A 12,719-nucleotide genomic window follows, 5' to 3' on the forward strand; every position below is an offset into this window, starting at 1 on the left:
TAGATTCAGAGAAAGAGGCTTAAAATGAGGAGGGGGTTGCAAGAAAAGCCACTGCTGAATGGAGTCAAGTTATGGGATAAACATTGCTATAGCTAAAGCCTTGTCCTTTGTCTGTTCTTGCAGGTCTGTAAAGCTGAGAGCTCAATATTGGACAAATGCAATAATAAATCCTGCCATATCTTTTGCTTGCATGACACAGGCTGAATGTGGGTACTTTTTCATTAATGGAGCTTTGTTCAAAAGAGGGGGGGGGGGGGGGGGGGGGGGGGGTTAGTTATTCCTAATTGCGACCGTCAGGTCGCAGTTACTATCAAAACCTACACCGGCTGTCTGTCACGTCACGTCGCGTGACTCGCGTCACACTTTTCCCCTACTCATATCTCCTCCACCGTTGCCCCTATCCATGCCAAACTTTGCACACACCCCTCATTTCTCACATGCCCCACTTCTAGCGCCACCATGAGGCCGATTCTTGCAAGACACATTTTTGGACCGCTACACAGCATCTCTACAGTCATGTCATCAAAATGCACCTGTCCCATCTAGCTCCACCTTCTGGCCGATTTTTGAAAAACATATTTTCGACACTCCTCCAACAGATTTTGCCCTATAATCACTTAAAGCGGTACACAGTATCTCTACAGTCATGTCATCAACATGGATCTGTCCTAGTCTGGTTCCAGACCATAGAACCCGCCCACTCTCAGAGTGGACTCTTTCTCTGGTCTGGATCTGGGTACATGAAACGGCCGTTCCCTCTCCAAAATTGTGGCTCCTCTAATGAGCGCGGGGGGTGGGGGTGGGTCTAACGAATATCCAATCCACGCAGCAGTTGAAACGATTCAAACGAAGTTCACACACCAGGCAGACACACACGCGCACGCGCTGATTTCACCAAGCTGTTAATGTTGATTACATGTTTCTGGTCGCAGTTCTGTGTGGAAGCAGTCACTGGCACAGACAGAGACGCACACACAAACACACACACACGCCGCGACCGTGCGTCGCGATCACCATGCGTCACGATCACTCGCGCGCGGCAGCACACGTGCAGGCTCACACAAAAGTCCCTCCCCAAGAAATCGTTCAGAATAGGGCACAATTTCAGACTAAAGCGTGAGCTGAGTCTGAAATCAGGCTAGATCTGTCCCATAAGGGGAAATCGCGCTCTTTCGAACGACCATCATTTCGACCGGAGGGTTAGCGACTCACTCCGCGGAGGTTAGGGTTAGAGTGAGGGTTAGAGTCGGGTGTCGAAAAGATGACATGTAGTAACAGCGACACGCTTCCTTCCCATATTACCTCCTGATTGGCTATGATTGCCTTCCAAAGTTTTTGTATGCGACCTAACGGTCGCTTATCTCCCGATTTAGGGATTCTTACTGGTCCTAAATAAATACTGTAGTGCTTGATTTAGGCAAAGTTGTTACTAGCTATTTGACAATTCTTCCTTATATACTGTGTATATTGTCAATTGATGTTAAATATTGGATACAGGTATTGTATATGCTGATGGCATTGATTTATGGCCCTGCAGTATTCCTGAGAGACAACCTCTGACGAAGGCATTAGAGACATTGGCCATGTATTTCCGAATCACCTTGCAAGTGTAAAATAAATAATAACTAAAAATAATGTTTTTGTGGTTTGCCGAGGGCACCTGCACCAAGAAAAATGTTTACAACAAAAGCCAGTTATTAGAGTGAGCATGTTGTCAACTGCACAACATAAATAAATAAAGATTTGAGATTACCTTGAAATTCATCAGACAAAGACATAATTGCCAAAACAATCTCAGGTATGAATACAAATGTCTGTCACCTCTTCCTGTGGCTTTGCTGGTTGCACTGTAAACACCTTGTTTTCCAAGTCCTACAGTAAATCCCTCCTGTCAAGTCTATCAGAATCATACGACCAGCATCTAACTCTAACGCTGTGTGAAAATCAACAACTGAACAGAACAGAACAATTCAATCAATTAATATAGCCTGCCCTACAGGGACAGATTTTCTCTCATTTATGATAGTGTTACAATTCACACGGCCCTGTTCAAACCCCTCAATATGTCAAGTTAATCAGCAGTTTATGCCATGAAAAGGAGGTATGCTGGTGCTTACCTCAGACAAATCGAGCCTGTTTGCATCGTTACCTTAGATTCTCACTTGTTTTGACACTTGAGGATTTCTACTGCCATAAACAAGATGATCCTTAGGCTTTTGTTTGCTACTGTAAAAGACTGACAATCTGCCTGATGTAATTGTTCATATAAATAGCCAGTTCCTGACAGCACTTGCTTGCCGTGACAGCCACATTGCATCAAGATCACACATGCAATCAAGATTTCCGTCCACTGAAGTGTCTCTTAGAATGCTAATTTGAAAGGTAGATATGTTGGAGTAGTTTATTTTAGGGTAGGGCAGGGGTCTTCAACAGCTGGTCAGGGACCCCTAGGGGGTCCTCAGAGTTACTGCAGGGGGTCCTTCAAATATTTGTGTGATAGAAACCTTTTTTCTCCTTTTTTGATATTAACCAATTGAACCCTAACCCAAAATAGCTGATCTACAAGCTCACAACACAAAGAGGTTTGGTGTAGAGGGGTAAAAAGAGCACACTAAGTACAGAGTAAAAGGTCAAGTCTATTAAGTATTGACGGTTCAAGTGGTAACACAAATTGACATGAATTCAAAATATACTGATGATTATGCTGTCAAACGATGAAACTATATGGAATCTGGGCGTCCCTGCTTCATCTCTCTCTCAACTAAGGGGTCCTTGGCCTGAAAACGTTGAAGACCCCTGTGGCAAATTCGGCACACGCGTTCCCCACCGCGGCGGGTAGTGCAGTGCCCGGCCTCGACCCGACCCGATACGTGATTTTCCGGAACCAGCGCGAAAGGTTCGGCTCTGTTTGCGGAGCTGATGTCTGACATCAGGGTTTTCCTGAACCGGCACTGTGTCTGCAGGGATCTCCATATTTGGGTATAAAATAGACGCAGACAGACAGATACAGATATCTCCATATATGGGCATAAATGGACACCGGCAAACAGATGGTCAAAACGGGTCCTATGACAACAGGTATAATGAGGTTTGCATTACAAAGACTTTGGCACGCGCGTTCCCCACCGCAGCAGGGAGTGCAGTGCCCGGCCTCGACCCGACCCGATACATGGTTCTCCGGAACCGGCGCGAAAGGGTCGGAATCTCCGTATGCGGAGCTGATGTCTGACATCAGTGTTTTCCGGAACCGGCACTGCGTCTGCAGAGATATCTCCATATATACTGTAGGCATAAATGGACACAGGCAAACAGATGGTCAAAACGGGTCCTATGACAACAGGTATAATGGGGTTAAAGGGTGGGGCATTCATTCCCTATCTCATCTTCATAAAAGGCTCTGACATCACGTACGCCACATGAATCAACACAAAATCTCTGTGAGTATGTATGTGTAATCCGCGTATCTCGAGAACCGTTCGTCCCACCGGCTTCAAATTCGGCATGCGCGTTCCCCGCCGCAGCAGGGAGTGCATCGACCCGATACGCGCTTCTCCGGAACCGGCGCGAAAGGTTCGGAATCTCATTGTTTTCCGGAACCGGCACTGTGTCTGCAGAGATATCTCCATAAATGGGCATAAATGGACAACAGGTACAATGGGTTTTGCACTAAAGGGCGGAGCATTCATTCCCTATTTACACGCCCCCGACTAGAAGCTTCTAGTTTTAACAATTTATATTTTATATTGTATTAATCACAGTTAAGGGTCAATTTGTTTCTTACTGATAGGGCTACTTCTGTGTAATGGAAAATGTAGATATTTTTATGTGGTGCGGTGTGGTGTTGTGTCGTAGTGTGGTGCTAAAGCAGCAGTCGAAAAGGGGCTTTAGTTACCCAATGTGGTATTCATGCATTGTGTTGGTGGTGCCTGGGATCAAACCCAGAATCCTTGTGTACCAATGACTAGTGCTCTACATACTGAGCTACCTGGACATGCATTTTGCATTTAATATCCTTTTTCCAAAAGTTTATAGGAAAAAAAACAGCTAATTTGTTGAGAAGGAGATGTGCTGTATTTCCACAGACACATCTAGAGCCTACTGCTCATCCTGCTGGCACAGGTATAGATAGATGGCACTTGACTAGTTTAATCTGAGCCATAGTCTTATGCATTTTGGAAAGTAAGGCATCCATAGGCTTTCAGCTCCTTTGCAGACAATCGGTGTGTGGGTGTGAGCTTCACAATCGCATCCTCGAACCAAAAGTGGTGGGGGCCCAAGGGGCCACAAGTCCTCAAGAGCCCTGGCAGCTCTGATAATCACCTCCTTGAGCCGGAGAGCCATACAGTAGTTGGTTCCATTGCCTCTGAGCCCTCCTCTGCCTGCTGCCCTGCCGGTAGATCATCCACAGGGAATAGAGAAAACTCGTCCGGCTCTGAGGGGCCCAGTGACGGCATATCCACCTCCACTTCTTCCTCCCCCTGAGTCTCAAGGAAAGGGCATGGTCCCCTCTCCATGCCAGCCTGTGAGAACACAGGGGTAGAACCATACAGGGACCAGCCCCAGTCCTGCACATTTAGCCCCGTCTACCCTGGGAAAGAGGTCTTTTACCCTTACCTGAGATAATTAATTACATTGACAATATCCCTTTAACAGTGGCCATTTTGAAGAGTACACATGTGAAGGTTATAACATTAACTGTTGACTGTTGGTGTGTGTTTCATTGTGTGTTACTGTGTCACTTAACTTAATGCTGGCACACAGAAACAGACAAATGAAACAATGAATGAACACGGCCAGCTCACGTATTAGGAGGGTATTACGAGTCACCGTAAAAAATAATGGGTGTTTTTAATGAATCTATCATGGTTAAAATGGAGTTTGAAGTTACAATGGGTGTGTATGGGGAGAGGCCCTGGAGGAGGAGGGCCTACATAAAATATCGAAATACTGAATCAAGCAAATGTTCAGGGTGTTCATAAAAGCCTGATTAGTTTTTGAAAGTGAAATATCCCTTTAATACCAGAACAGAGGGGGCCTGGCATCCTCATTGCAAATTCTGCCCCCTCAGTTTATGTGTTATGTACATATTGTTTTACTATATAAAATTCATGTGTCCCTCGCCATCTTCCATCTGCCCCCTCACTCATACATTAAAAAATGACAGATTACACACATTTACTGTCGATGAATAAATATACAGTATTGACAATTTGACATGTAGTACAATCAACAATTTATCCCCTTAATCCATTACAGAACCCATAACCTTCCCTCATAAAATAAGATAAATCACAATAATAGGACTAAATCCATTATACCGTACAAGCTTTATATTTAGTTATCTCAACACATTTATTTATAAGACACCATGGAACCAGATCTTACATTAGTAACAATAAGATTAAGCACATGACAAGTTCCAGTGATAACATTTTTCTTCGTTTCTATGCATACGGCATACAAACGCATTAACAGGGATTACATACAGACAGAATCAATGTATCACTGTAATCACATTATACAGCAAGTAATGTGCATTGTGCACAATGTGCAAATGCCAATAACAATCATTTTGATTATGGAATATTTCATAATAATAATGATGGTGATGATGATGATGATAATAAATGGGGGAAAAAAGAAAACACAATATACTGATTTAAATATCTGGAGTGATGTGTGTGCATGCACAGAAAACAAATGCTTAAGCAGAGTTACCCCCATTTTGACCCAGAAATATGGGTTACGATAATATGGATAAATAATGTCTGTGCTCCGTGCACCTTTTGACTGACACATCATCTATTTGGGTGCTCTTTCCCATAAGCAGGGACAGCATCTCTGCTATAGACATAAATTATATAGATAAGCAATAAACTAAATGTGTGCCTGTGAAAAGCAGGGAGGACGATCATGTGGGCTGTAAACACGAAAAGGAGCCCTCAAGTTTGATGAAAATGACATACTGGCTGTTTCCGTGGGGATTCGGGAAAGGGAGGAATTGATACCAGTGGTAAATGCCTTGGGAAACTGCTGTTGGCATAACAGCCGACAGGTTTGACAATTTCCGCTTTCATGTGCTCATCTTTGTGTAATTGCTTCTCTCCTTCGCCCCACTAGCTGGAGGTTCCTACTCCCTACTGTAGCATGTCTATCGATCAGTCAATCCAGCACTTGGTCTCAAACAAGATATCTCACAAACTACAGGCTGCATTGCCATGGACCTTTCCATGTACCCTCATGCTCCCTGGGGGATGAATGAACCCTCTTTATTTTGGTGACCCTACAGCAGGGTTCCCCAATTAGTTTTCCCCAAGGGCCGAATTATGTCTAGGGTACCAAGCCGAGGGCCACAGCATTGCAGGGGACGACGACGGTGGCGTTCCCGCTACTCCAGCGACAGTTCAGATATCGTCGTTGTCGGGTGAAAATCTTGTATGTCCAAAACCGTTCGTTTTGCATTTATCATTTTTAAAAATGATTTAAACTAGTGAAAACAGCCAATCTACAAGCACACACCGCCTCGCACCGCGAGGCGTCGTGTGCTTGTAGATCTGTTATTTTCACTACTTTTGTGAGACGGCCTTGAATGATGAAGCAGGGCTTTACTTTGCGAAAGAACGTACACATTTGGAGATACGAGGTTTCCACCTGACAACAACGATATACTAGTGTTGTTGCTGCTCTAAGTGCTCTTATACCACCATTATTACTGGGGTTGGTGGGGGCCAGACAGTAGCCCCCGCGGGCCGCAAATGGCCCACGGGCCGCCTATTGGGGAACCCTGCCCTACAGTATGCCTTTTGTAAATGGACTGCGTTTATATAGCGATTTGGAAAAAATAAAAATGTGTTCCACATATTGGTCCGATCGGTGGTGTGACGTAGGTTATATAGAAAGGGAGCGTTTCGCTGTTTCTATGTGTCATCTTTTCGAAACCCAAACCTAACCCTTACCCTAACCCTAACCTCCGTGGGGTGAGTCGCTAACCCTCCCGACGCTCCATTGTCGAAATGATGGTTGTTCGAAAGAGCGGGATTTCACCATAAAGAAAATGAATGGCAAGATGACCTGTAGCATAAGACACTCTATAAATCTGGGACATGTCACATAATTAATGTTCTACCATTTTAAAGATCAAAATTTTGATTACATTAGACGAGACGACACTAAAATTAATTTTGACCTGCCATGTCCACTTAAACAGTGATGAAAGTGAAGGTTAATAACAATAATGTAAGCTATGTTATGAAATAGAACACCATAATTGGAGGGCTAAGCAGGGCCCCCTTGCTGGGGAGGGCCCTGCTGGCGTGGTCACATCCTCTGCACCTCCTAGATCAGTGGTTCTCAAACCTTTTAATGTCAAGGACCCCCAAATTGACACTTATTACCCCGCAGACGCCCATTTGAAAAGATATGCCAGGGACCCCCATAAGAGGAGATTTTTACGGCTCTAGCAGATTCTGAATCATTTTCATTTCAATTAACCCCAGTTTGAGATGCATTTTTAGGCTACAGATGCCCATTTAATGGTATTTCTATCCCTCTGAGACCCCAATTTATATCGTAAAATCAATGTTAATTTAAAGGTGATACACCATGAAATTTCACTTTTCCTATTTTAAAACCTTTTTTTGGGGTCCCACTAGCACCTTCTATCCTCACAAAGTCCCATTTCTGACCGTTGTGTCTTTCTCTGGTTTTGAGAAGGCGAAGGTTAAAAGTATCCTACGGGTTCTCAAAACAGGCTGTCCAGATTTGCTGCCGATTGTGACGTCATCTGCCGATTGTGACGGGGGGGGGGGGGGGGGGCGCAGTTCAGGCCAAAGGTGGTACTGCAGCTGAAAATGCTCTGAGAGCCATTCAAAAATGAGAGAGGCTCTCTATTTAGGAGTGGTAATTTAGCCTCAAACCTTTTGAAAAACGTTTTTGGGACATAAACAATATGACATAACTACTTTTTAAATGCATGGTGTATCACCTTTAAGTCTGAGAGTGTACAAATGGAACCAAATGGACTCAGCCATCATGGACTCGTTAGGGTCCATTTGGACCCTGACGGGTCATTTAGCTGGGGTCTCCCTGGAACTCCCTCAAGGACCCACTTTGAGAACCAGTGTCCTAGATTATTGGATGTGTGTGTTCAGTGTACTCAGCTGGATGTTCAACTTAATGTGAACCAGGTACATGTTCTTATAAGTACAGAACAGAACTTCCTCTGGGAACATGAAGATTGGAGCTGGGTCCCTGAACAGGACTGTCAGCCCCAGGCCCAGGGGGGCCAAAGGTCAGAGGGGGCCCCCTTGAAATATGGAGCCCCTGTTCCAGACCCCGACTCTTAATTTCAGAAGCTGATGGGAAAAAAAGACCCCACATTATGAACGGACAAAGTATGCTTGTATGCTTATGCCAGAGCAACAACGGGCGCCTTGAATGAGCCCAAAGTCTCATTCAAGTTAGAAAATACATTTTCTGTTCAGGGACACAGCAATCAGAAGAATCGACCCTGCTCACAAAGTTGTTTTTTTTCTTCTGTCCTTTCTGGTTGCCCAAGGCCTCTGGGCCTTCTATGGCACATGGCAGGTCATTACCATAAGTCATTCTGTATACTGCAGAACAACTGGTTGTTGATTGCACATGGCTGGTCAATACAGCATTAAAATCATGTTGTATAAGCCTACAGTATAAGCCTATAGTACTCTGTGGCAAGTTTGCAGATTACACATCTTGTTGTGTATCACCTTCAGTCTGTTGTCAAGAATGACTGGTGATAACAGTGTCTCCTACCCAATTATGCTTCTCAAATTATTTTCTTAATATTTGAGGACGACCCTTCAGAGGTAAGCTATTAGTTAAGAGAATAGTATTTCTGTGGCCAGAACACTATTGGCAGAATGGACTGGTGCTTTATGAATAATGTGTCCTATAATAGAAGGATTCAACGTCACATCAGCTAATTGGCTTCTGGCAAATGTAAATTTTCACACAGGGGGGCCTTTATCAGGGCAGTGGTTCTCAAGCTGTGGGTTGGGACCCCCAGGGGGGTCCCCAAATTATTTTGGGTGTCCCCAGATGATTAACCTAATGTAAAATATTGTTTCTTCACTCAACAGTAAACAAACCATAACGTTTAATTGTATAGAGGGTATCTGCACATTTTTAAAGTGACAATTTAAGGACTTTTTAATACCGCTAAAATTACAAATTAAATATTGGTCAAATTGTCAAATTGTGAAAATAGCCGTGCGTTGCGAGGCGTTGTGAGCATGTAGATCTGCTATTTTCACAATAGAACCGTATTATACAAAATGTAATGCCTCAACTCTTAGTGCTTGTCAGGGTGGGGGGTCCCCAGGTCATTATTTTGGGGGTCACAGCCGGAAAAGATTGAGAACCCCTGATCTAGACTAGAGGAGTCAATTCTGACATCCCTTTCTCCACATCTCTAGTTTAAGCACCTTCCTGGACACACTCTGCCTGTTTTTATAGCTACTACAATAATGATTCAAATTATATATTTTTGTCACATGATCCTGCTGTCTTTAGGATACAGCGGGTGGATATAGCATGCATATCTCTTAAAAAGCTGTGTTCAATTGTGTATTATTTGAAATTCTTTGCAGCTATCCATTATTAGAGTAGCTTATCTGTTAATCCTCGCATATGGTGTAACCAAGTAGGTGTACGGGCCGAGATCACAGTAGGCCTGAGGGTGCCCCCGCCTGAAGATTTAGGGGTGTACTTTAATCTGTTAGCTCTTATGACTGGATTGTTATATAGGACACTATTAGAAATAGTCGTTTTAATAGGTTAATTCATTTTTAAAGTTAACGGTTTTAATAATAAAAATACAAATATAATATATTATTAGTTATTTTATTTTATTGTTTCTTTTGGATCAAATGGAGGGTTTACATAATTCATTGATTGTTTCACTGTGAAAATTACCACATACATTTTGCTCATGTTCTGTAGTTTGTTATTTGTTGCATCATTATTTCCCATAATTACGTTTATGGAAAAAGAACCAATTAGCTCTTTCACCAATTACCATTTTGGATTAATTTCAGAATCATCCCCTACACATCCCATCGATTGCCTGGAGTGATTTAGAGGAATTTCCTCTAATCTCTCCAAACCACTATTCGCAATGTGAGTCTGTGCCAGCAGATATTATTGCCTCATCAAAAACACTGATACAGATTATGCATCAGTACAGAACAGTGTCACATTAGTTGCAATCATTTTCCATGCCTACTGCTTTTACATTCCTTGCAAGTGAATCATCATTCATAATCCTTACTGCCACAGCAGTCCCTCTTTCTTAAAGTATGCTTTCAAAATGTCAACAGGAAAAAAAAAACATTGGTTGATTGATTACAAAGAAAAGCATATTTACTTTCACTCTGCAAAGCGGAAGTCAGTCAACCGCTGTATTTTTCTGGGACACACTAAAGGCAATAGTTTTGTGATAATTCAGAAATCACTTGACCATACTCTACAGTATATGCTGAGATAAATCACTGCATATTCGACTGATGCTTTTATTATTACATTTATTGTGAGCGCATGGTGCCCACAGAGACAACTCGCAGCAACACCCTGTTGATATTGCATGGACTGAATCTGAACCTGAACATTTGCTTCTAAGAAATGCTCTCCCCTCACCACTGCAGTAAGACACTGCAGTCATTAGAAGACACACACTTTAATGAACTGAAAGGGAGAGCATGTAGTTGTCTAAATTTACATTTATAGGCTAGCATTCATTTTAAGATGTGTTGAGTATGACACCCCAGTGTGATGTTAATTGCTGCGGTTGGTTCCATATATACAGTATATGCAGTATACCGGTATTGCACTGTGTGTGTGTGTGTGTGTGTGTGTGTGTGTGTGTGTGTGTGTGTGTGTGTGTGTGTGTGTGTGTGTGTGTGTGTGTGTGTGTGTGTGTGTGTGCGTGTGTGTGTGTGTTTGTGTGTCTGTCTGCCCGTCTGTGTATCCATCCAAGGCATCATCCGACCATGCAATTGTGTCGCTGATCACCCAAGTACACTACAGTATGTATTGTGTTAAGTGGGAATTTGGTCGCACCAGCGGTTGTCTTGTCCAGAAAAATTCAAATCAGTCTGCAGAGGATGCACTGAATGCAGTGTGTGTGCGTGCGTGCGTGCGTGCGTGCGTGCGTGCGTGCGTGCGTGCGTGCGTGCGTGTGTCATCTATGAGCATGCACGTCATCAATATGACGTCAGCAGTTTTCGATGACATCAATTCTCCCCATATCTCCACATTTAGTCAGTCAGTCTTATGGTACTGGGTACCGCACTGGGTACTCTGACAATGAGTACAACGTGTACTGACAATTACAGCAATAGTAACTGTACTGCCATGCTGTTTTCAAACTGATAATAAAGTACTTCAATCAATCAATGACAATCAAGCGAATAAACGGGTGCTGTATGCATGTCCAACTTGTCCTTCCTGACTTGCATCGTTCTGGAGTAGGCCGGTACACACCAACCTAGTATCTTTAATTAATTGAGTGAGCCATGCAATATTACAGGTAATGAGTGAAATTGTACAATTTCTCCCTCTCAAGGTGCAATGTTGTTGGCGACATCTCTAAGAGAATTTTGAGAGAGAGAGAGCGCGAGAGAAAAACTTATTCTTGTTAGTGTAATAATAATAATGTGTTCTTGAATGTCACAGGCGGTTAAGAGGAGAGTCAACATGATTTTTCCTCCAGGCATATAAGTTCAATATGTAGTGATGCAATAAAGAGTAACCATTTTAGCCAGCTTCAGATCTGTTTTCTGATTTACTCTCAATGGAAGTACAGTGATACTCCTCCAAGGATACTTTAAAGAATATGCCTAAACAGCACAACCACCAATAGTGATAACGGGAAAAACAACATTAATAATAGCAACAATAAATAAAATTACAAAGGATTATCCACGCGTGCCTTTCATTCTTTCTGTCCTTTCATTCCTGGCTGAAGCTGAAGCTTTCAACAAAGTGCTGCTATTTAAATCAATACATCCCTCATTACAGAATAATGAATATTTCATCAGCGAGACTATTACTTCAAATGAATAATTTAACTGTGTTATATCAGTCAGGGTTGGGGGTTCAGTGGCACCGCGGTCCCTTAGCTTTTAATCTATTCAGAACGGGTACACATTATAGTGTATCATTATTGTATGCTTTAACTATTGAAAAATAGCAGATATACAAGCTCACAGCACAGCACCGAGTGCCGCGCTGCGAGCTTGTAGATCTGCTATTTTTGAAAAATCGTGAAAATTAGATTTTTTACCCGATTCTATAAGTGTCTTTTGAATCCTTCTAAGGTTTTTAAAAAAAGCTATGTTTCTATGTCAGCAATCTGGCCAGCCATCGTCAAAAAAAAGGTCCCTTTCACTTCAACTGGAGCTCAGTTAAGTTATTCTTGAGAGACTACTATGTCAGTGGTTCTCAAACCTTTTCATGTGAAGGACACACATTTTCACGACTTTTTCAAAAATAGCAGATCTACAAGCTCGCAGCGTCAGGGGAGGCCTTAGCTATGTTTCACCAGTTTCAATTGAAACGGGCCTCAGCCACCAGTGGGCCTCCAAGAGCTAGCCAGCAAGCCTTGTTCAACTTGCAACACACGTATAACACTTTTTAGAAATCATATAACCTTGTTAATATAATGCCATTTAGGTCAATGCTAT

This window comes from Nannobrachium achirus (assembly GCF_963921795.1).
Source record: "Nannobrachium achirus genome assembly, chromosome: 5".
NCBI lineage: Eukaryota > Metazoa > Chordata > Actinopteri > Myctophiformes > Myctophidae > Nannobrachium > Nannobrachium achirus.